The 27,158-nt window shown below is 37.0% G+C and overlaps 1 protein-coding gene across 7 annotated transcripts in view; it reads right to left on the reverse strand.

Moving 5' to 3' along the window:
* Positions 1-27,158, reverse strand: part of PCED1B (PC-esterase domain containing 1B) — a 231,095-nt gene that overhangs the window by 78,565 nt on the left and 125,372 nt on the right. The window lies entirely within an intron of this gene.

A 27,158-nucleotide genomic window follows, 5' to 3' on the forward strand; every position in this document is an offset into this window, starting at 1 on the left:
ATAAAGTCTAGAAAAGGGGGAGGGGGTAAGATTCCTTTTTTGAAAGACAACAAAGCTTTCCCTAAATGTTTAGAAATTAGAATAGGAACATTTTAGAAATACTTTTTATATAGAAATCTATGTAATAACATTCTTGAAGGTCTTACTTCATATAACTTAAATATTATACTTCCTATAACATATAAATAATTTTTGCAAAGGACTGCCTTGGACTTGTTGATGATTTCAATTCTATTCGTTCCTATATTTGAAGACCTATATTGAACATGATAAAATAAGAAGCTAAAATGTGCAAATTTAATCAAAATATGTCATTGTTTAAATATGAAGGAAATAGAATGAAATTAAGGCTATGTTTATACCCACTTCATGGGAAAGTTCTATGTTAGGTCTTGTAATCAGTACCACAGTTTTTCACAAGTTGGAGAATAACCAGAAGCCAATGAGACATTGCTGAACATAATAGACAAATATGTTACTTTCCAACAATTAAAGAAATTGAGAGTGCTATAGGCTTGCAAAATGTTTTACCATGAGTTGTTTTAATTCACAAAACAACCTATGGTTGTTAGGTAGGTCTGATAGGTAGAAATGTTATTATTTTCATTTTATAAATGAGAAAACTGAGACACAGAGAACCTGAGGGAATTACCCAAGGTTATATGGCAGGAAAGTGACAGAGACAGGTCTACATCTACTGACCCTAATCGTGATGACCTTTCTACAACATGCTTCTCTTGCCTTGCCTTCTCATATAAGTTGATATCATTTTAATTTAGAAAGTTGCTCAATACTATTGTGTAGTGATGCTGAGATGCTCAAAATGGAACTTAATTTGTCAGTAGCATCTCTGGAAATTTGGAAGATTCAGGATTCTGAAAGATATTGAAAAGCTACATGCAAGAGTTAGCTCTTTGACGTTCTTTTGTGCAAATTTCCTGCAGATTATAGGGCATGAATATTTGGTTGCTTTCCCTACTCTGATGGATCAAATTTTGCTTGGGTACATCATGCTGCTTTGTTACTGCTCACTTATCCTTTAAAGCAAGTAAGAGTGCTTTTGTCATTTCTTATATCTCATTTTCAAATGGAATCAGGCTGAAACTTTTTATAAGAGGGCTTAATAATTCCATCTGCTATGACGAAGGAAGATAATTTATTTTTACCATTAGAAACTTTTAACAGATGAACAGGCTAATTTTCTTGATTTACAAAAGGCTCATTCAAATAAATTAAAAGGTGAGCAAACCAATAGAAAAATGGGCAAAAGATACTATCATGAATCTTATAATACAAAAATACAAACGACCAATAAATATGTGAAGGATACTTATGATAAAAGAAATAGCAAAATAATGAGATATCTATTAACTTGGAAAAACAAAAGTTGGATGGTACTCACTCCTGGTGAAGGTATAAGGGAAAAAAGTCTCTTGTATCCTCTTGATGGAAGTGTAAATTTGAATATCTTTGTGGAGGGCAATTTGTCATTATCTACAAAAATTTTAATTGTATCTATTCTTTGAATGAGCAATCCCATTACATGGATTTTACTCTATGGCTATATTGATAGAAGTTCACCTAGATCTATAGACATCAAACTACACTAGTTACAACATTATTTGTAATGGAAAAAAAAAAAAAAAAACTACAAACAACCAATACCTATCAGTAGGGAATTAGTGTAGTAAAAGAAAGGTAAATCCATAAATGTAAATATTGGTGCTTAAAAGATAATGCAAATCTGTATATGGAACAGTTTTCAATATTTGGTAGTAAGTAAAAAAAAAAAAATAAAGAGGTAATATAGTATGATCCCTATTCTATAGATTAAAAAGGAGAAAAATAAATTTAAAATACACACATACACACGCACATGAATATATGAATATATGTATTCTTTTGTGTTATAGATGAATTACAGGATACTATTAAACAGCAGTTACCTTTGAAGTGGAAGATTGGATGGGAAGGAGTCAATTTAGGAGGAGAGCAGTGGCTTTTAATTTCCATGTTGTATGGTTTTCGCCTTGTTTGAATTTCCTATTTTCTAACCAGATACATGTAATATTTTCTGTTTGCTTTAAGTGTTAATAAGGGATGCCTTCTCTACCTTTTAATGAATTGAAAAATAAAAAAGGAAAAAGGAGGAAGGAAGGGAGGATAAGGAAAACAAACACAGAAACAGTCCTAACTATAAATTCCAAGTATCTCCTGTCCTAATGTAACAGAGATCTTGCATTTTCTAAATCTCCTTTTTATTCTTTGGTGTGGCACAAAATGCTCATGTTACAGAATATATCCTTGAGCATCCGAAGATGCTCTCACATGTGGATTGATTATTCACATCAGGAAGCACGTTGCTGGAAATTATATCTTAAAAGTCACCACTAGGATTTCTTCTCTCCCTTCCCTGATGTAAGATACCTGCTGTGATGCCTCTGATGCTTGTACTGTGATATTGATCTTCAAGGAGCTGTGATGTACTTAATATGCAACAGGATTTTATTAGTGCACATTCTGAGCTGTAATAAACACTCCTTCCTTGACCAAATTCTAGTCGGGCTCCTCTAAGCTGTTTTCTCTCAACTTCAGCCTATAAAAACTGCAGACGCTCAGCACAAACGATTTCATCCACTCATGCCTTGCTTGAACAAACACTAGCACAATTTCTAACAGCTCAAGGCTGCACTCCTAGGGTGACTCCACCCCTCTGAAAGTACCTGCCTGAAAAAGGGTAATGCTTCCAGGAGAATTTACTGTGGTTTTTTTTTTCTCTAGGCCAAAATCTGGTGATAGGCGGATAGGCCCCTGAACCCCCTCTTTGAACAGATATTTTAGAAAGCTTGCAATTATAAATCCTTTCTCTACCTTTGATAGGTAATTTAATTCTACCACACAAAACGGTTGTTTTTTTTTTTGGTTTGTTTGTTTTTGTTTTCAAAGACCTGGGAGTCTGTGAAATGCAAACATTCAGGAATATAACTCCCCCACAGCCCTGTGGGAGGATCAGGGCCTAACTTTAGTGGGTACCTTGCTTTAATTTGCACCACCGCCTCCCGTTGTAAAGATTGGAGACATTTGTTTCTCTTCTGGCTAAGCACCAATTAACAAACCCAGATCATTTTGTCACACGGATCAACCCCCTTAACACCCTTTAGTCCTTTCCCTTAGCATATCTCAGCCTTTAAAAAGTCTTCTGCCTTTTGTTTCGGCAGAGTTCAGTTCAGTTCATGCTGGACTCTCTTCCCTCTTGCAATAATTCATTATTGAATAACATCTGTCCTTCCTGCTTTAATATTTGGCTTTGTTTATCTTTAACAGCAGGTCTCAGTACATGTCAGGTTATTAGGTCTGAACCCAGAACTCCCACAATCATTCTTCCAAATCTCACTGGAATGATGGACTCCCCTCTCCTCCCACCAGTCCATTCCTATAATAAAACTTAAGCCATTATTACTGAACTGAAAATTACATAACTGCTTTTGGTCCAATCAACTACTCATTTTATTTCTGTTGTTTCAGGGCCCCAAATAAGGAATGCCTCATCAGGGCATCAATCAGAGCAAATACCTTTAGGACAGGATTAGAGTCGTCTTTGGTCTCTTAGTGCAATCCCTGCTACAGAAACCATGGACATTAAGGTACTTGGAAATGTGCTTGCTGATATCATGTTGCCTTACATAGTTTAGCTTATCAAGGGTTGAATTGCAGAACTTGTTGTGCAGATTTATAAACATGTGAAAATAGTCAGCAAATACGATTTGTGTCTCAGCGATTTAAATTAACTTTGTATTATTTTATGGAACTACATGGATGGAAAATAGTCTTTAGATCCTCCTTTATAAGAAAGAGAGGGAATTACTTTTTCAACTGCATTTTTTACGCTTTAAATATGAAAATTTTAAACATAAATAGAATAGTCTATTGAACTGCTATCTACCCACCAGTGTTACAAGATTACTGTATTGTCACATTTCTTTCATTCCGCCCCCAAATGTACTACATTTCCTCCCTGAATACTACTATATTTCTAAGGATGATAGTTAACAAAAAGAACTTCTAACTTAAATTGCACAGATGTTGATTGTGCACCAGCTGGGTGTTGGTTCTCCTTTGGCAGTAACGTTGTTATGCAATTTTAAGAGGATGTTAATTGCCAGCCTCAGGAGGTCATGATTTTAGTTTCATTCTAGTAAGAGTGATGCATTTGGGCTGACTCATGTAGTATCCTCTCCAGTGTCCCTTTTAACTGACAGCACAGTTTTCTGAGGTACTTAGGTGGGTTTAAGTGTTTAGTTAGGAATGGCCAAACTGACTTCACTGTCAGAGGAAGCCTGCCCCTTAGCCTAAAGACCTTATATAGACCATTCACTTCAACAAGTTTCTAGGACATAAGACTAGTTGAATAATTTTGTGCTTAAACCAGAGATACACTAAGATTCTGAGAGGAAGACAAGGATGGCTGTTGCCTTGCATTGGTTAAAGAGGGCATTTGGGGGTATTTTAAGGAGAAGGATCTGGGGATGTATTTGCTCAGCATAAGGAGTGGAATACTTAGAGGAGAGTTTCACATAGTTTACTTTGCCATGGCAACAAGTAATAGTGGCTTGCATTTTTATTGAATGGGTAATCTTTTAAGTAAGTGACAGGTACTGGGGTGTCCCAATTCATAGAATAAGGACATAGGCCCTCAGTTATAAAAGAAATTCATATTTATAAATACCATCAAGATGCCTTCAGTTAAAAAAAAGAAAGTTCTTGGAAGATGACCATTCTATGCTAAAGACTGAGCATAACAAATATGATTGTTATAATAAAATAAAATGTATATCTTGATCTAAAATATAATAATGTGTGTGATTGCTGTGATGTATCCCAATTCATCACAAATAGTTAATTGTTACTGTAACTAGCAATTAATATAAACTTTTACCCTGATGTGGCAGTTCTGCATCTATAAACACAATCAAACTAGACAGCTGTAATAATATGTTATTTTAACCTTTTGAATTTGTAATCTGCTCACTGGCATCAAAATTTTTATCCTACTCATAAAATATATTGACAATCATAAACAATTTCCCACGATAACATCTAAGACATAAAAACAGTTGGGATGAAGAATATAACATTGTTAAATAATCTTATTTGATTTTCCTGTTTATCTTTCCCAAAAGCTTTTTACAGAAAACTTAGGTAAAATACATAAAGTGACATTTTTATTTCATTGTATACCTTATTAAGTCTTAGTCTTTAAAAACAAAAATCTCACTACTTAAAAAATACACACATATATATATACACATATATCTCCAAACAAAAGTTTTTGTACTCGTATAGATCAGTGATTCTCAGTTCACTATTCGTGAAGAGTGGAATCTTATCTTGAAGTGAAATTTTATTTGAAAATCCAATATATAAAAGTGAATAATATGAAACTGCTCTGGTTGAAAAAGAGTACAGGGTGCTCAAAGCCCTACCTATGAAGTTTCTCCTTAAAGGGAAAATTTTAGATTTTCTGCCAAGCATAGTCTGAAAACCACTGCTTTCTCCCATCATAAGGAAATTTGTTCTTCACTGGACACCAAGCAAGTCCAATCAGTGTACACGCTACTGTTGAAGATGGTTATAATGGACAGGCCGTGTTCCATGCCTGTGAGGTGCACTGCCCCCTGCTGGGATGCTTCAGAGTTCCTGCCAGACACATTGTCCCTTTATCCTTCTATAGAATACCTTGTGATTCTGCCACACTGTTGGACTAGGGATAGGCACCTGATCTAAGGGCAGCTATCTATAGGCGGCCCAGTGACATTTAAGTAACCTAGCTTCAGAATTCTGCCCAAGAGGCACTCCATTCTGGAGGGTCACTCTTTGACCTACCATGTTTCCCCAAAAATAAGACCTAGCTGGACCATCAGCTCTAATGCGTCTTTTGGAGCAAAAAATAATATAAGACTTGGTATTATATTATATTATATGATATATTATATTATATAAGACTGGGTCTTATATTACAGTAAAATAAGACTGAGTTTTATATTAATTTTTGCTCCAAAAGACACCTTAGAACTGATGGTCCAGCTAGGTCTTATTTTCAGGGAAACACAGTATCACTGCTTGTGGAGATTTTGAACTTGAGATGTACAGAGAGGAATGTAGAAAGGAGATACACAGAAAGAAGGCAGACAGAAGAAGGTTTGAAGCCAAGAGAATTAGAGTTAGTTTGTTACGGCAGGAGCAGTGAAAGAAAAGGAGAGGGCAGCTGAGTCATAATGATGGCAGAGCACTGGAGAAGGGAGCACCGGACGCCTGCTTCAGAGTTCCCTTGCCAGATCAGTGAGACTACTCACACGCCTATAAGGAAATTCTGCGATGGCCCTTGCACTTCCTCACTTTTCCATGTACCCTTATAAAAATCTCTATTCTACAAGGTTACTTAAGCACTCTCTGTTGTTTTCAATTTTGAAATGACCAACTAACCCAAATGCATAATTTTCTTTTCTTTTTTTTGTGAAGAGATTTTAATAAAACATTAATCATTTTGGAAAACATTTTTCCAATAGTATTTTTAGAGTTATTTTAAAATTCACATACAGTAAAATTCTCATTTTTGGTGTATAGTTCTATGCATTTTGACAAATGCTTAGAGTTATGTAATCATCACCACAATCAAGATACATCACCCTAAAACATTGCCCAGTTCTCCCACTTTCTTCACCCTCCCCCTAATCCCCAGATATTAATTTGTTCTCCAACCTTATAGTTGTACCTTTCCCAGAATGTCATATAAACAGCTGTGAGTCAGACTTCTTTCACTTAGCATATTGTACTTGAGATTCATTTATGCTGTCACATGTATCAATAGTTTGTTCCTTTTTCCTGCTGAGTAGCAGTCCATTTTACGGGTGAACCTTGTATAGTTATGCAGTTGAAGGACACTGAGCTGTTTCCAGATGTTAATAATTATGAATAAAGCAGCTACAAACATTCAGGCACAGATGTCTGTGTGAAATAAATTTTTCTTTCTCTTGTCTTAGGAGTGGAATTGCTCAACATCATTAATAATTAGAGAACTACAAATTAAAACCACAATGAGCTACCACATCTATCATAATGACTAAAGTAATGCATAATTTTCCAACTTTACCAAACATATAATTCAACTCAGGAAATAATCACATGAAACCAGGATTTAGACACCAGATTTGTCTCTATCTGAAGACCAAGAATATCAAATGCGTGGGATGTTCTCTTCCAGTTTCCACACCTGTACCCTTGGCAGACATCAGTAACTGAACATGAAACTTTATGTTACTGCTGAAACATGAATCAATTTCAGAAACTTTGTCAAACTGCTCACGGGGCAGTTTACCAATCCATATTGTTGATCCTAGCCTTGAAATCTATTTACTGTTCCACTTCAGGAAGTATTTTGAATGGAATCATCTTTCTTTTGCTGTTTAGCACAGTATTTGGGAAGATCCATGATTTTCAACGTTTCCCTGAAGGCTCCAGCTAAGGTACATTAAGGATTGTCTCTGGGGGAAGGAGAGTGAGGCCCAGAGCAAGGCTGAGCAACTGGAATCCAGATAAAAGTGGAAAACGTCCATTTTTATCTGCTATATGTATAGAAGTTCCTGGTAAAATTTTATTTGAGGAAAGATCTCTACAATTAAGAAAAAAATTGAAATCACTAAATTATTGTATCATCAGCATTTGGGTCATAGTGTTCATAGCAGGGAATTATTTCATAGTTTGATCTGACTGAAACTGTCAACTGACATAATCAGCCAACTATTCAAACTTCTCATTTCAAGATCTAAATCTGTAGAACATTTCTAAGTACTCTTTTCAGGGTTATTATTATTATTATTATTATTATTATTAATGAAGTACGTTTTCATACGTGAATGGTACCAAGATCTTCCATATGGCACTCACAAGCTTGCTCTCTTTCTAAGCATTAATGAAACATAAAAAGGTATCAAGATGCAAAAAATGTACATCAACTCTCAATAATTGATAGATCTAATAGAAAACCAATAAACACAGTTGACTCTTGAACAATATGGGGATTAGGAGTGCCGACCCCTGTGTAGTGGAAAAGGTGCATATAAGTTGACTCCCCCAAACTCAAGTTGTCCATTGGTATCTGCCAGGGATTGGTATCAGGAACCCCGTGGAGACCAAAATCCCCGGATGCTCAAGTCCCCTGTATAAAATGGTGTAGATCAAGGCGTACAGTCAGCCCTCTGCCTTTGCAGACTCCTAACCACTGATCGAAAACAGTACAGGCATTTATTGAACGCATGTATAAGTGGACCCATGTATACCAGATGGGTATTAGACTTATTACTCAGTAACAAGTGATCTCTTTGTAAGGTACATAAAAAGTCTGATCACTGGGGGCCGGCCCGGTGGCTCAGGCGGTTAGAGCTCCATGCTCCTAACTCCGAAGGCTGCTGGTTCGATTCCCACATGGGCCAGTGGGCTTTCAACCACAAGGTTGTCAGTTCAATTCCTCGAGGCCCACAAGGGAAGGGATGATGGGCTGTGCCCCCTGCAACTAAGATTGAACACCGCACGTTGAGCTGAGCTGCCTCCCGAATGGTTCAGTTGGTTGGAGCGCATCCTCTCAACCACAAGGTTGCCGGTTTGACTCCTGCAACGGTTGGTGGGCAGTGCCCCCTGCAACTAGCAACGGCAACTGGACCTGGAGCTGAGCTGTGCCCTCCACAACTAAGACTGAAAAGGACAACAACTTGAAGATGAATGGCACCCCCCACAACTAAGATTGAAAGGACAACAACTTGACTTGGAACAAAGTCCTGGAAGTACACATTGTTCCCCAATAAAGTCCTGCTCCTTCCCCAATAAAATCTTAAAAAAAAAAAAAAGTCTGATCACTATATTGTACACCTGAAACTAATATATTGCATGTCAACTGTAATTGAAAAAAAAAAATACACCCATGCAGTTCAAACCCATGTTGTTCAAGGGTATATAGAAAACTTGAACAACACTGTCAACCAATTTGATCTAATTGTAACTTACAGAACATTTCATCCAACAACAGCACAATATATATTCTTTTCAGGTGAACATGGAACATTTACCAAGATAAACAATATTCTGAGCAATTTATATTTAAATAAATTTAGAAGGATTTAAGTCTCTCAAAATATGATTTCTTACCATAACCTAAAAAAAAAGTTTTTTACCAAAAAATTCACAGCTAATATCATCTAATAATGAAAGACTGGCTGACTGTTTTCCCTATAAGATTAAAAACAAGGCAAGGATATCCATGCTCACTGCTTCTATTCAACATTGTACTAGAGGTATGAATAATGCAGTAAGAAAAGAAAAAGAAACAAAAGACATTTCTGGAAAAAAATTGGAAAGGAAAAAACACAACTGTCTTTATTTGCAGATGATGGTCTATGTAGAAAATCTTACGTAATCTGTTAAAAAACAACTAGAACTAAAAACTGAGTTTAGTGAAGTTGTAGAATACAAGACCAAAACACAAAAGCCAATTGAATTCTACATAGTAACCATAAGCAATGAGAAATTAAGGTAAAAATACAATTCCGTTTATAGTAACATCAAAAAATATGAACTATGTAGGGACAAATCTATTTAAAGATGTGTAAAACCTGTACACTGAAGGCTACAAAACACTGCTGAGAAAAATTAAAGCCCTAAATAGCTGGAGAGATATACCATGTCTATGGATCAGAAAACTCAATAGTAGTAAGATGTCAAATTCATCTATAGATTCAACACAGTCTCAATTAAAATCCAAGCAGGGTTTTTCTGTCAAAATTGACAAGCTGATTCTAAACTTCATATGGAAATGAAAAGGACCAAGCTAAACAACTTAGAAAAAAACAGAAGTAAAGGACCAACACTACCTGTTATTAAGGCATATTATAAAGTTACAGTAATCAAAACAGCATGGAATTGCCATCAAGATAGACACATAGATCAATATAACAGAATATTGAGTCCAGAGAGTCCAGACCCACACACATATGGTCAATTAATTTTTTACAAAGCTACAAAAACAATTTACTAGATAAAGGGTAGTCTTTTCAACAAATAGTAATGGAAAAATGTGCAATCTATATGCAAAGAAAAAGAACAACAACAACAAAGAACCTCATTGCATACCTTGCACAGGACACAAAAATTAACAACAACAAAAAAATGAATCACTGACCTAAATGTTAAATCTAAAATTATAAAACTTTCTAAAAGACAACATAGGAGAAATCCTTTGTGAACTTGAGTTAGGCAAAGATTTCTCAAGTACAATACCAAACATACAATCCATAGAAAACTTGATGAATTGAACTTTACCCAAATCAAGAATAACTGCTATTTAAAAGACATTGTTTAATTTTGTTTTGTTTGACTGAAAAGTTAAGCCAACGATTGGGAAAAAGTATTTGCAAATTATCTATCTGATGAAGAATCTGTATCCAGAATACATAAAGAACTCCCCAAAATCAATAATAAAACAAATGATGCAATTTTTTAAAAGGCAGGAAAAGGATTTGGACAAGCACATTACGAAAAATGATATACAGATGGTACATAAGGACATAAAATGTTGTTTAACATCATTAACCATTAGTGAAATGCAATATTAGAATATCTGGTGGACTTATTATAGAATTTTGGTGCATTGTTTTGTTGATTTTAATAAAAGTATGAGTATCTTAACCGTAGCTCAAATAGGACTTTTAAAGGGCAACATTTTTACAATCTTTGTTCTCCATAGATAATTGATGTCATAAAAAGTTAAGAACTTTTATTTGACTTCTGTATGGATACAATCCAACTATGCCTGGACAGACTTGGATATACATGAGGCTCTATTTATACACCGTTTAGGAGGTGCCATTCTAAAGCTCAAATCATGGTGTCATACATTATAGAATAATTTTTAGTGTTCAGATACATGAAAAAATTTTTTTACCTAATAAAAGTTATAGGAAAGTTTTTTCTTTGACCGCTAATTGCAAATGAGTATGAATCTCTTCAATGTGACTGCTATCAAAGATAGAGCTTTGTTTTGTGGAAAATTAACTAGCTTTATATTTGGTCAAATAATCTATACTATGATATCACTGTGTAATTATCCTGGAAACTAGGATATCTCAGTCAATAAATGTTGAATTCTTCATTCTAATCTAAGAACTTTATTTCTGCATTCTGCTTCCCACCTTGTGGTATACTTCCCATGAAACTCAGATGTCCCTGACTCTAATGAGAAAATGACAAAAGAAAATGAGCATACGAGGCCTGATAATTAAGTTCGCGAACTTGTTGCACTGATGTTGCTAACCATTTTTGGTATCAGAGGATTATTCATTATGAATCTGTACCAACTGGACAAGCAGTTAACCAAATTTACTATTTGGAAGTGCTGAAAAGGCTGCGTGAAAAAGTTAGATGAAAATGACTTGAACTTTTCGCCAACAATTCATGGCTCTTGCATCACGACAATGCACCAGCTCCCACAGCACTGTCTGTGAGGGAGTTTTTAGCCAGTAAACAAATAACTGTATTGGAACACCCTCCCTATGCACCTGATCTGGCCCCCAATGACTTCTTTCTTTACCGAAAGGTAAAGGAAATAGTGAAAGGAAGACATTTTGATGACATTCAGGACATCAAGGATAATACGACGACAGCGCTGATGGCCACTCCAGAGAAAGAGTTGCAAAACTGCTTTGAAGGGTGAACTAGGTGCTGGCATCGGTGCATAGCTTCCCAAGGGGAGTACTTCAAAGGTGACTGTAGTGATATTCAGAAATGAGGTATGTAGCACTTTTTCTAGGATGAGACCGCGAACTTAATTGTCTGACCAACATAAAGTATTTATTTTTGATGTAGGGGATTGTAATGTCCAGGAGGTCAGTGACTAATTCTTTTGTGGCTTCTCAAAATTGGACAGGACATTGCAGAGCTCTTAATAAACCTTTAGTCATAGAACAAGTTTTTGACAAGATTTATACTGTACCACCAAGCTCTGTAAGTGGGAATGAGATAAACTTGTAAATCACTTATCATCCAAGCGCCACGGATTGTACCTGTCTCCAAGTTCTCATTTTCCAGATTTGAGGGACTTAACTACAGCCTACAGAAAAGCTGCCCAATGCCTTAGGGAAATGCTCATTTTCTAAAGAAGAATGGTAGTTGTTGTGAGCAGAGGTTGCAAGGAGAGAAGCTCCATCAATCCAGTTTCCTATGCTGTACCTCTTGACTAAGAGATTAAGCAGCTGCAAAATGTTTAGTGGTCTTCTACCATTGAGGACATAAGGAAAGCATTTGTTTTTCATGCTTAACAAAATACAGTTTGAGCAATTATGATGTCAGTCACACCTTGACACGGTGAAATACCAAGTTCTGGATCTAAGTGTGTGTGACTGGCTTTCTGCCCATTGTCAGTGAAACATCAGTTCAAATTACAAGTGAAGTAAATTTTCTGCAGTGTAAACATTGAAGCAAGTGGCAAATGGAAGCCATGGTGCTTGAAAAAAAGGCAAGAGTGTGTCACTAGATTGTATATTTTTCTTCAATAGAATGCTTATTAGCCCAAGTGATGAAAGCCTAATTAAAAATAATAATGATGAGAAGCATTTAAAATGACTACTATATACAAAATGTATCCATTTTCTTATTCCAATTAATGTTTTTATATAATTATACCCATTTTACAGGTGAAGAAAGGGAAGTTGAGAGGATCAATTTATAGCTTATTTTGACAGAGCCGGTACAGAAGCCTGAGTCCATGGAGCTCTTGATCCCCCTCCACTGCCCCCTATCAGGAGGCTAGCCAACTTATCTTAAAAATTCTCTTTGGACTTTAATTATATTATTGATTCATTAGAAAATATACTAGAACATGTTAAACATGCATCCTTGTTCTTTTTTTTTGAGATAAAAAATTAAATTATGTTGAGTTCATATATCCTCACTATTCTTTTATAGGAAATATTAAAAAATTGTTTTTTTCAGTTACCGTTGACATTATTTTATATCAGTTTCAGGTGTACAGCATAGTTGTTAGACATTTATACAATTTATGCTGTGATCCCCCTGATTAGTCTAGTACCCACCTGGCACTATACATAGTTATTGCAACATTATTGAGTATATTCTCTATGCAGTACTTTACATCCCTGTGACTATTTTGTAACTACCAATTTGTAAAATCTTTTCACCCTTTTCACCCAGCTCCCCAACTCTCCTCCCCTCTGGCAACCATCAGTTTGTTCTCTGTATCTATGAGTCTGTTTCTGTTTTGTTTGTTCGTCATTTTGTTCTTTAGATTCCATATGTAAGTGAGATCATATGTTATTTATATTTCTCAATCTAATTTATCTCACTAGCATAATATCCTTAAAGTTCATCCATGTTGTCACAAATTAAACATTGAGTAAAAATGACATAGGAAGTTTTCTTAAAAACAAAACAAAACACAAACAACTCCTATATCTTTAATAAATTAAAAAACTCAATTTACTATTGATGTTGAGCATTTTTTTCATGTGCTTATGCATTTTACTTATAATATTTATAAGACCTGTAAGTAGTTTGGCTCCAAAAGAGTCAGTGTTTCAGAGCAGGTTGCATCTGACAGGACAATAAGTACCCACTAATAATATAACTTTGTAGCATGACAAGAACCTTGGGAAACCATGGTAGAGGCCCCTGCCTTTTGCAAAAGCCTCATCTGTAAACATTCCCTACAATGTACCGCCACAGTGATTTCCTTCCCAGTGTTTAAAGAGTAAGATTTTTTTCATAGCTTTATTGAGGTATAATTCACACAGCATTCAATTTCTCTATTTAAAATGTACAATTTAGTGGGTTTTAGTATATTCACAGATATGTGAAACTCTCCCTACAATTTTAGAATATTTTCATTACTTAAAGAGGAAACCTTGCACCCTTTTACTATCTCCCCTTCCAGGACTCCATATTCTCCAGCCCTAAGACACTACTAATCTAATTTCTGTCTTTATAGTTGCCTATTATGGGCATTTCATATAGATGGAATCATAACATGTGGTTTTTGTGGCTTGTTTCTTTGATGTAGCATAATTTTTCAAGGTTCATCCGTGTTGCAGCACGTACGATTATTTCATTCCTTTTTATGACCACATAATAGTCCACTGTATAGATATACCACTCATCAATTGATGGACATTTGGGTTGTTCCCACCTTTTAGCTATTATAAATAATGCTGCTGTAAACATTCACATGCAAGCTTTCATGTGAAGAAATACATTTTCATTTTTATTGGGTATATACCTAGGAGTAAAATTACCAAGTCACATGGTAACTCTATGCTTAAACATTTGAGGAACTGCCAGATTGTTTTCCAAAGTGGTTGCACCATTTTACATTCCATCAGAAGAGTATGAGGGTTCCAATTTCTCTACATCTTTGCCAACACTTGTTATTGTCTGATATTTTTACTCTAGCCATCCTAGTGGGTATGAAGTAGTAGCTTATTATAGTTTTGACTTGCATTTCTGCTACCGTGTTTGCCTGAAAATAAGACCTAGCTGGACAATCAGCTCTAATGCGTCTTTTGGAGCAAAAATGAATATGAGACCTCGTCCTATTTTACTATAATATAAGACTGGGTAATATAATATAATATAATATAATATAATATAATATAATATAATATAATATAATACAATACAATATAATATATAATACCTGGTCTTATTTTACTATAATATAAGACCCAGTCTTATATAATGTAATATATAATTATATAAGACTGGGTCTTATATTAATTTTTGCTCCAAAAGACGCTTTAGAGCTGATTGTCCAGCTAGGTCTTATTTTTGGGGAAACACGGTATGACTGACTATTGATGTTGAGCATTTTTTTTTCATGTGCTTATTGGTCATCTGTATATCTTCCTTGGAGAAATAGCTATTCAGATCTTTTGCCTATTTTGTAACTGGACTGCCTTTTTATTATTGAGTTGTTAGAGCTTTTTATGTATTCTGGACACAAGTCCCTTATCAGACATGTGATGTGCAAATATTTTCTCCCATTCTGTGGGTTGTCTTTTCACTTTCTTGGTGGTGTCCTGTGATGTACAAAAGTGTTTAGTTTTGATGAAGTCCAATTTATCTATTTTTTTCTTGTATTGCTTGTGCTTTTGGTTCTATATCTAAGAATCCATTGCCAAATACAAGAACATAAAATTTTAACCCTATGTTTTCTTCTAAGAGTTTTATAGTTTTAGCTTTTAAATTTAGCCCTCTGATACATTTTGAATTAATTTTTATATATGGTGGTAGGTAAGGGTCAACTTCATTGTTTTTCATATGAATATCCAGTTGTCCCAGTACCATTTGTTGAAAAAATTATTTTTCTTGAATAGTCTTGGTATCTTTGTCAAAAATAAGTTGACCATAGAACATTGGTTTACATCTAGACTCTCAATTCAATTCCATCGATCTGTTTGTCTATCCTTATACCAGTGTCAGTACTGTTGTTTTTTAAAGAATAAAATTTTACAAACCTTGATGGTTGACACATCCAGGACCTCACGACTCCAATATTTTCAATTAATGATTAACTAGCATTTAGATTGGCAAATAATTTGGCTCAAATGATCCAACTACCTATTAAAACCTAACACACACACACACACACACACACACACACACACATCAGTAGTCAAATGTTATAAAGTTGCCTGCTATTTACTATGTTTAAAATAGAATTTATATGACAAAAACAAGTCAAATTTTCTTATCTAATATTTGGAAATTGAATTCACAAAATAAATTATACAATTTTGGAACTGGAGAAAAACTTGGACATTATCTAGGCCAATCTATGTGTTTTGTTTTTGTTTTTATAGATTAATAAACAGTCCTCCACACTTTTCATAATGATGCCATCTTTTCCCAAACTGTGACCTAAAAAGTATTTCCTCCATTAAATTTATTTGTATACTAGAAATAACTCAGATGTTTTGATAGATTCTATACCTCTCTAAAAGGAACAAACAATTATTGGCGTGTAGAGAGTTTATCAACATCTCTTTTGTAGTCAACACTCATCACATAGAGAGTATGTCAGCAAATATTTAGATGACAGGGTTCTGTATTTGTCTTCTGAATACTTGGCACCATATAGACCCAAGGAAAATGTTATTAGTAAAGGTCATTTTAAAATAGAGACATATTGAGAACATAACTTTTATATTTTGAAACAAAACACTAAATAAGTAAGCTAATAGAAATGAATCATAGAGTGATTGATTCAGTAATATTTTCTTGTTCTGTATAACTTACGTATTTACATTTTTCATTAGTCTATTTAATGCAGACTTCTAGTGTGTTAATTTAAAGGTACATGGTTTTACTGATGTTGAACAAAGCTCAAGAGCTCTGCTAGGGACTGAATTGCATATTCCTAAAATTCATATGTTGAAGCACTACCCCCCAATGTGACTATATTTGGAGATGGGTGTCTGTGAGAAGTGATAAGGGTTAAATAAGGTTCACTGACTCAATTTGCTAAATTTTTTATGTTTTTTCTTTTTGAAAAAGATATCAACTCTGAAGTAATTCAAACACAAATTATAGTCTTAATTTCCCAAATCTTCTTCCCACCTGTATCTCCAGCCTATGTTGTTAAACCTTGTATTGTGGACAGTAGGAAACATGAAAGCAGAATCTCTTAAAAACTTGCTGTGTCTTGGCATAAAATGATCGTGGTGGAACAGCATATGCTGGCATTATCTAGCTCTTAAAGGCTTACCCTGAGGTCTGTCCCTTGATGGCAGTCCCTGATAATAGTAGCTTCCATTCCTGCTCTCCTCATAGCTGGAGGACTTGGTACCTTAAGGCTGGAACCTTAAGGCTTCTGAGATAAGAACGTTTGCTTTTTCTTGAGAAAGTCCTACAGGTCAAGTGATAGCAGGAGCAGCAGGAGCCAGGCTCTGCTAACCCAGGGTAACCTCATTTTGAGCTAGAATGTGCTTATGTGCAATGAGCCAGACAGATCTGTTCTCAGGGGTAATGTTCTCTGTCTCTTGCCTGGTGTGCTAAGGCGACAAGCTGGAGTGTGGAGAAAGCTGCACTTCCAGTTTTGATGGGACAGATTGTAATTAGCTGAAAAGGCTCTGCCTAGATCTCAAACGTGTCTGCTTTTAAGTCATAAGCTTGTTGGCAGAGGGTCTCAGTTTGAATCTAAGTTCCATCACTTAATCTATCTGGGCCTTAGTTTCCTCATGTGTCATTGGGGAGATTAGCATCTAGCTCTCAGGTTTCTTATGAAGATAAAATAGTAAAAGATAAGCCTCTGATGCAGTGGTGCATACTCAAGAAAGTATGCTGTATCTGAATTTGGATTGCTGCTCTCTCTACATAAGTGTGCCTCTCTGTTTATTATGGCTGTGTATCTCTTTTTATCCCCAGAAAATCTTTAGGAAAGTCCCAAATGTAGTTTTTCCCTTACACACACACACACACACACACACACACACACACACACACACACACACTGGAATATTACTCGGCCATAAAAAATGAAATCTTGCCATTTGTGACAACATGGATGGATCTAGAGGACGTTATGTGAAATGAAATAAGCCAGACAGAGACAGACAAATACCATATGATTTCACTTATATGTGGAATCTACAAAACAAAACAAACATAATAGAAACAGACTCATAGACATTGAGAACAAACTGATGACTGTGTGTGTGTGTGTGGAGGGGTGGGCAAAAAAGGTAAAAGGAATGAAGCAGTCCAAACTGCCAGTGATAAAATAAGTCATGGGGATATGAAGTACAGCATAAGGGATATAGTCAATAATATTGTAGTAACTATGCATGGTGACAGATGGTTACTATACTTATCGTGGTAATCACTGCATAAAGTATATAAGTGTCTAATCATTATGGTGTACACCTCCAATTAATATAATATTGTATGTCAACTATAATTTAAAAAGAATTTTTTTAAGAGAGAAAGGGAAAGGAGTTTCCATTTGGTTTTTCACCCAGCAGGGCAGTAGGATGTGCCAGAGCAGATCAAAGGTTAGCTCTTGCAAGCCCGTGAAGTTTGCTGCAGTTTGAGACTCTACTATAGAAATGGAACTTTCATTTCATTGTTGGAGAGGCTCTTGAATGTCTCAATGGTCCTGGAGCCCAAGGGAGAATTGGGAGTCTTTTAAAATGCATAAGAGAAAGGCAAATATTATGTCTGTTATGAATATTTGCAAATAATGTGACTTTACAAAGTTTTTGTTAAAGGCTAACAACATTGGGAGGAATTATGGTGAAATAATGTACCTTGGAAGTGACTTTCCTATGAAGAAAACACTAATTTCTATTTGCTAAAGTCCAACACATAGATTATGATCAAAATCACAAATAAATCTTTAGCTGAAATCAGTTTTGTTAAATAGAAACAGCAGTGGTTACTTCATTTCCTGCACTAACACCACAGAATATGGGGGATGCATTTTCCTCCAAGAAAAAAACCTAATGAAGTACAGTGAAATTTTCCTAGAGACGCTTATTGAAATAGATATTACTTAAAACAACTTTTTTTCTATTGCACAGCTTTCACACAATCAAGAGTCTGTATTTGAAAGGCATGAGGAAATGTGGCTACTTTTCAGTGGATTGTAGTCCCCTGAAGCAAGTTTGGCAGAAGTGTCCCTTGTATAATAGGTTGCTCTGAAGAACTCCAGGTTTTTGCTGTGCTTGTTGCAGTGCTGGCCATATCACAAGTGTTAAATAAAATAATAGCAAAATGTGACATGGAAAGGCTGAGTTTCTCATTCTTACTGCTAAACCCACATACCAGATGGTTATACACACCCGTAATCAAGTGTGGGCCGGGGGCTGGCATGGCAGCTCTGAGTCAGGCTGGCTGCCTTCTCTCTCCCTCTTGTGGAAGAGCTTCACAACCTCCAGTTATTAGGAAAGGTGCTGGTGCTTTTGAGAGCTCACAGAGCCTTGGCTGGGTCCAGGAAATGCATGAATGACACCGATTTCCCACAACTATGTGCAAAATGACATCTTATCAGCTCCCTTTACCACTGAGAAGGGCCTTTCTAATATAATTTGTAAATAAATGAGGACCTCAACTAAAACAAGTACAGTTGGTTGTTTATGGGACCTTTTGAAGTATTAGCTGTTAAAAAAAATAGAACAGAAAACCAACTCTATCTTGAGGACATTATGCTGAGTGAAACGAACGCGTCACAAAAGGACAAATACTGGATGATTTCACTTATAGCAGGTATCTCGAATAGTCAAATTCATGGAGACAGGAAGTAGAAGAGTGGTTGCCAGAGAGCTTGGGAAGGGGGGAATGGGAGATTATTATTTAATGGGTACAGTTTCAGTTCTACAAGAGGAAAGAGTTCTGTGGATGGATGGTAGTGATGGTAGCACAACAATGTGAGTATACGTAATGCCCCCAAAGTGTGCATTTAAAACTGGTTGGTTAAGATGGTAAATGTTAGACTTATATGTATTTCACCACACTTAAAGCTACATATAATAAACATAGAAATAAAAATCTAATGAGCCCTTATTTCTGCTGAGGGTCAGTGAAAACCATGAAGATGTCCCTCCTATCATAAAAAGAGAGCAGATGCATTCTGAAGCATTTTAAAGACGGTCTTCCCTTTCATATAGGTGTTGGTTCCCTCTAGAGCGGGAGTGAGGTCATCCAGGGCAGGGTGATGCCTTGTGTCCTTGTGACTCTGTGTCCTTGTGACTCATAACATGAGGTTCACAGTGTCCCTGGACTTATGACAACCCAAATGTTAAATATACTCTTCAGTTCTACCAAAAATGAATTAAAAAAAAAAAAATCAAGACTGCCTCTAAAGCAGCTGAATTCAGAGGGAGCAGAAATGTATCTCTCTTTGGAATTTGAAGTTATATAAGTCAAACTTCAAAGACCAGCAGTACATTCTTTCATGCTGCATATGGTTTTTGAACTGAAGAGCTCAAACAGTTGGTGCTCTGACCACACAGTCCCGCGCAACTGTAGCCTGGGAAATCAAACTTCATGTTGGTCCAACCTCTGCTAAGTGCCCGTTGGTTACTGACTCGGCTGAGAAGAGCCTGATCAATAATTACCTGAAAGAAAACAGTAGTTTGATCTGAAAACAAGCTCATGTTTTCGTGATCAAAGCAGCTTCTCAGGGAGCCTCAGGCCCTTTCATTGATTATGTTCCTTTCTATGTGGTGACTCAGAGGGCTCCTGAAACATTTCTCACATGATGTTCAGGGTAAGACGGCTTCTTTTGCATTTATGGTCTCTACCATGCAATAAACAAGGTTGTCATAGAGTGTCTTTGTGTGTCTCAAATGTTTTTGTCTCCCCAACAATATTCTAAGTTCCTTGTGCAGCAGAGATATCATATTTTGTTAGTAAATGTGGGCTGGACCCTATGTTGAACACATTGTCCTTCTCAACCACAAACTTACTGAACACCTGGGTGAGAAGTGCTTGTAAGTCATAACTAAGTGGTTCACCGAATGACTGTTTATTGAATAAAAATTTCTTTATTAGAGTGGGTTTTATTTTAACCACTGTACTTTCCTCTTCATTGAAAACAATGTCTGCAAAACTCACAAATACACTCGAAACCCAAGGTTTTTGGTTTTAATCTTAAAGTGGTGACAAAAAAGGGATTGTTGGCTGTCCTCTAGGTTAGTGATTTCCATGACAGATTGACAATGAATTTATCCCCCTTTGTTCATCTACTTCAAAAGAAATTTTCTTTTTATTGTGGTAAAATACAATAACATAAAAATTTACCATCTTAACCCCTACTATTATTATTTTTTTTTTACGTGGAGAACTATAGTCTTGAGCAATACTCAGGAAAGGCCACAAATGTATGTTGAGACGCATTAAACACATCCATTATGTTGTGCAACCATCAGCACCATCCATCCACAGAACTCTTTGCATCTTATAAAGCTGAAATGGAAATGCTTTACCCATTAAACAATCACTCCTTATCCCCGGCCCCCTGCCACTAGCCCATGGCAACCACAATTCCACTTTTGGTCTCTATAATTTTGACTATTCTAAGTATCTCATATAAGTGAAATCATACAGTAGTTGTCTTTTTGTGACTGACTTACTTCACACACATATCACAATGTGTTCAAGATTAATCCATGTTGTAGCATATGTCAGAATTTCCTTCCTTTTATATGGCTGAATAATATTCCATTGTACGTATATACCACATTTTGCTTATCCATTCATCTGTTGGTGGACACTTGGGTTGCCTCCATGTTTTAGCTATTGTGAATATGCTGCTATGAACATGAGTGTATGTTCATTTACTTTTTAGCTCAACAAAAGCCTGTAATAATGTATCATTTAGAGACATGAACATCAAAGGAGGAGTGGGAAAAGCAAGAGGACTCATGAATGGCTTCAGCCACTAGCAAACATCCTACAAGCCATCTGCTTAGGCCAGTTTTAAACGCCATTGCACTGTGTAGAAAAATAAAGTAGAATCTCCATTTTACTAAATTAAAAATCACTGAAGGTTTTGATATACTGCCCAAATCTCACTGTGTTTTAGAAACATAAAGATGTTTGCTACAAGGGATAATAGAGATAATCAGGTTTGTGATTCCCATTCTTTGTTGCACATCAAAATCACCTGGGCTCTTTAAGAAAATACTGTTTGATACAGATCCCACTCCCAGAGATTCTGATTTAACAGACCTGGGGTGGGCATCAGTATTATTTTTAGGTTTTTCAGATAATTCTAATATGCAGCCAGGGTTGAGAATCACTGATATACCTTAACCCCCTTTCTCATCCATGTGGAGAGAGAAAAGAGCAACGATTTGCTGAAAGTTTCACAGAAAATGATACAAGAATGCAAACAGATTTTAAAATCCCAAATCTAGTACTCTAAACTTCTTAAAACTTCCTTTTGCAGTATTTTTACCTCCAATTCTGTTTTTTGGAAATCGCAAAAGTAAAATATTATTAAGTAGGTGCTTTTTATTCAACCTAGGCTGATTTAAATTGAGATTAAAGGTGTGCTGGAAAGTTTATTTTAGTTTTCAATATCTGAATCGTGATGAAACCCAACGTTGAAAGAATTTTGCCTATTATCAGAAATCTGCCAAAGGAAGACAAATAGAGTTTGTGTGAGCCCTGAGATGTTGCACACTTCTAAAATTAAATACAGTAATCAGAGGCATGAAGTTTAAAGAAGAGAAGAAAACAGAAACGAAATAACAGGACTGATTCTAAAGATGATTCCATTCTGTTGTAAAAGTCAAGTAATGGAACATAAGAGGAAATGCAAGTGGATAATAAACACGGAAAAGATCTTCAGCCTCTTCCTAGGAAAGTTGGCTGGTGACTCCTTTGACTTAGGACACTTGGCACAGGCATTCACCAATCAGAACTTTGGGAATCTTTCATGAATATGAATCAATAATGAAGACTATCAAGACTGATGCCATCCTTCTCCCCCCACTGACTCAGAACAAAGAATTAGGGAATTTGGTGTAAGAAAAATTTGCTTTGAGGGAAGAAGCAAGAAAATTAGAACTGCAGGGAATTCATTCGAAGATATGCCCAGGCAGCCCAGCCATTTATAATAATCCACCTTAAGAAATAGTCACAATATTAAGTGATTACTTTCTGTATTAATATAAACTCATCGTTTGCAAGTGACAGAAAATTTCTCAAACTCACTTGAGCTGGAAATAGGTGTTTTAAAGTCTCCTGTATTGGAACCAGAGGTGCTAGGGGAGTTGGAGGGGAGAGGAAGATGGGCATGGTCAATAGCAGCCCAGAGTCACATCCCCTCCACTTCACAACCAACAAGCAGAAAACCTTCCTAGCAGCTCCACTTAGAAAAATCCTGGAGAAGGATTCAAAGAGTCCTCTTTTGAATCATGTGACCATCTCTGATAACTGGAAGGGGCTTTGTTACAATAAAAAAGAGGAAGGAGTGCTGGGTAGAAAATGACTGGCCACTATAATTCTACATAATGAATATTTGTAAAATATACCTTTATTTTAATTTTCATCATAAATTAAAAAAATGTTTAAATAGGTCTTCACAGAAAGAATTCCATTTGATGAAATTGTCACCATTGGAAATTGTCTTATTATTCATATTTTTTCCCTTTATCCCAGTCGTCACAATTTTAGTTATATACTTATTGTCTGATCATTTGATTATTGCTTGTCTATTCAACTGGAATGTAAACTCCATGAGGGCAGGAACCACACATATTTTTACTCACCATTATTTCCTCAGTACCTAGAACATTCCTGGCATATAGCTTGCACCCAACACATCTTATGAATGATTGAGTGAAGAATCAACTCAACCGTGATTCAATATAAGTCAGCACCAGATGATTCCAAAGTTAAATAATCATGCATTAAGAAAGACTGACAGAAAGAAAGAGGAAATGAGATGAATGCCTGGAATTAGAAGATCCAACTATTCTCACCATTCATGGCTTGACAAGGAATCTATAGAACAGAGAAATGGTAATACCAAAGCTAAACATTAAAAACTTAAGATGGCCATAAAAAATAAATAAATAAAGGTTCAAAGTTCTAGCAAATTCTGAAAATTTAAAAGTTAACAGGAAATGTTGACATTTATATGTAAAGGACAGATTTAAGCTTAAGAAATTTATCATCTACCACTATATTTCTCTTTGACCCAATTTTGAAATGAAAATCTCATAAAACCAGACACCCAGAAAGATCTCTTCATTGGCCCGTGTTTAATGGAAAAACAGCCTAATGAAAACACACTACAGTAAGTCTTCATGGAACATCAACAGGATCTTGGAACTGCACTGAAACTATGAGTAATGAAACCAATGTTACCACAGGCTCATTGATATAAACAAGAGTTAGGTTCCTACGGCATCTCATCAACGTTGTAACAAAGTGACGCTGAAGAAACGATGTTATTCAAGGATCTACTGTACTTGAGTATTTCACTGGGTTGTGCTAACAATTATGGCCTTTCAAAGCCTGCACATATGGCTGCCCTATGTACACTTTAATATAATGCAACTGTTTGAGTTTCTGTTAATTAAACCTGCAGCTTCTCTTGACCAGGACTCCCTGTGCCTGAGCCCATGGCCCAGCCCTACTATAGTAAGCAGTAGTTACCTGTGGAGGTTTTAGGGACACTTCCTCCCCAGCACAAGGTAAATACACGGAGAGACAGGTCTGGGGGAGGACGTGCCATGCAGAGGAGGCTGAGAAAGCGGAGCCCTGAAGTGCGTATGCCTATGGTGGGGAAACGCAGTTTCACCTGGATGACAGGCAAGGCCTGAGAAATGCGTGAGGTTGGAGGAAAAAGAAAAGAAACATGCTCTGACAGGATAAATTTATTTTTCCTTTAAACTTTTCCTAGGGAAGGTGGAGAACAGGGAATTGAGACTGTTGGGTGCCCTGTAAGAAGCGGAGCCTTCTGCAGGGTCGGGGGGAGGGCCCTTATGATATTGTGATTTATAATAAATATATATTTGATTTTTGTCCCTAGTCCTTGACACAGAGCTCCTAAAACCCTTGTAAATTCCTAAGTAATAAGAGGACTAGGCCCATCTTTTGTTCCATTGAGGTGACTGTGGGTGGGCTGCTGGATGGAGCTGGTTACCAGAAAGACCACGTCAGGATTAGAAGCTGGGAGTTTTCAGCCCCACCCTCCATCCTCCAGAGAGAGGAGAGGGGCTGGAAATGGAGTTTATAACTGATCATGCCTACGTGAGGAAGGCTCCATAAAATTCCAGTAGCATGGGGTTCAGAGAGCTTCCAGGTGGGTGAACATGTGGAGATTAGGGGAGAGAGGTGCACTCAGAAAGAGCATGGAAGCTCTGAGCCCTTTCCCTATACCTTGCCCTGGGCATCTCTTCCATCTGGCTGTTCCTGAGTTATAGCCCTTTATAATAAACGGATACTCTAGTAAGTAAAATGTTTCTCTGGGTTCTGTGAGGTGCTACAGCAAACTAAACAAACCCGAGGAGGGGGTAGTTGCGATCTCTGATCTATAGTCAGTGGGTCAGAAGCCCAGCTGTTGACAGGACTTGTGATTGGCATTCGGAATGGAGGAGAGGAGGCTGTCTTGTAGGATGAGTCCTTAACCATGGGACTTGATGCTATCTCCAGGTAGACACTGTCAGAACGAAGTGGAATGGTAGGATACCCAGCAGTTATCAGAGAATTGGTGGGTGGTGTGGAGAACTCTGTCCCCAGTTGGAATTGGCACTAGAATAATCTTAGAACCCCTTTGAGAAAGGAGAAGAGACTCACACAGAGGGGAGGGCCAGTGAGTGACCCCTGCGACTCCCTGGCAGGCAGCTCCATGCCTCTGCTCAGAGGCCTGGATGACAGTCCACCTGCGCACAGGTGAGTACAGAGCCAGCGGTCTGCTGACCATGCATGAATTTGCCCTACCTTAAACCCCAGTTGAGTGGTCTGGCCAGAGTACTTTTCTTTGCACACCCACTTCCCTTCCCTCTGTGCAACTTGCCCCCCTTGGTTAGGGTACCTTCAACAGAAGGATTACCTCACCGTTACTCATATAATTCCATAAACAAGAAAAAACTGTGCAGTAAAGAGAAATGTGAGGACTTCATCCTGATTTTAGAAAAAGAAAATGGAAAGTACCAACTCTTCTATGGCAGCAATAAAAGGGTCTTTGGGGATTCTTGTGGCAAAGCAGAAAGAGTCCCAGCCCAGGAGTCAAAGCAGCTACCTTCTAGCAATGGGTCTGGCACACACAGGCTGGGAGGCTTTGGGTGGGTTAGTCACTCGCTTGTCCTATTTCCCCTTCTGTAAAAGGATGAAAGGATTGCTAAGTACTCTTCCAGATAGAATTTACTAACTTTCACATAAGTTTTTCAATTAAAAATGATAATGGCATCATTATTAAGATATTGTTCTACACTTTATGGGAAGATGTAGAAAGTATTTTCCAATATTGATGAGGGAACAAACTAGCTATGAGATAGCACCTGTCACAGTGAGTATCAGCTCATGGGTGTGTTCTTTTGAAAGATAACCAGCACTTTGTCACTCTTTCAATCACTCATACTCCACTCACTTTACCCTGTGACTTCTTTTCCTCCAGAAGCAATTTTAAAGCTGCTACTTATCAGAACCTTTTTTAAAGGAGGAAATATTTCCCCCACAAGAATCCAATTAGGATTTAGTAAATGACAGTTTGGGTAAAGCACTGACAAAATAAATTTTAAAATTCAGTTTTGAGCCATAGTTTCCACTCCCTTTGCATATAATCAATGCATGTATTCATATAGCCACCCTAATGCCTCTTATTTTCCTTTTTTATTCCCAAGTCTCCATTACCTTCAGCTCCAGGCTCCTCCCACTGATTCCATAGGCACAGCATACACTTTTTCCCCTAAAAACCCCGCCTCCACCCTCCAATGTCTGTACTGACGGCAGGATAAAGTCTAAGGCCTTCACCAACCGTATGTGAGAAGCCCAGCTACCATTACTCCCTCACACAGCCTATGGTCCAGCCGCTGGGGAGATTCCCTATTCTAGGCTCATCCCAGACCCTCCCCACTTTGCTCATCCTCCACACTGACTGGGAACATCATCCCTCCTTCTCTCTGGCAATCTGAATGCTACTGCTCTTTTAAAACCCAGCTGAGATACCCCTTCCTCCATCGAGTTTCCTGAACTTTGCATCTGGCAGAACGCTATCCCTACTCTGTACAGCGCACTGCCCGGCACAGCAAAAGAAATGACCACATTAGATTCGAAGGTATTCTCCCAGGGGGCTGGGAGTTCCTTAGGCCGAGTCCATTTTCAGTCAGCACAAGCTTTAGGTCCTCCTCAAACACAGTCAGGTGACACAGGAGTCACAGTACAAAGGTGGCCCCCTCACTAGTCTCAACAGCACAGGACTGGGAGGTGTAGGGTGAGCAGTTTCCAGTGAGATGGGGAACCATGGGAAGGGCAGAGGCACCTTCCCTCACCAGGTGAGCTCTTCTGGGTACCATCCATTGTACCTTTCTGCTACCTCCACCCTCCAAAAAAACCCCACCTTTTTAGAGTAATTAGAAGAGGATGGG

The sequence above is a fragment of the Rhinolophus sinicus genome, linkage group LG02 (genome assembly GCF_036562045.2).
Source record: "Rhinolophus sinicus isolate RSC01 linkage group LG02, ASM3656204v1, whole genome shotgun sequence".
NCBI classification, from domain to species: domain Eukaryota; kingdom Metazoa; phylum Chordata; class Mammalia; order Chiroptera; family Rhinolophidae; genus Rhinolophus; species Rhinolophus sinicus.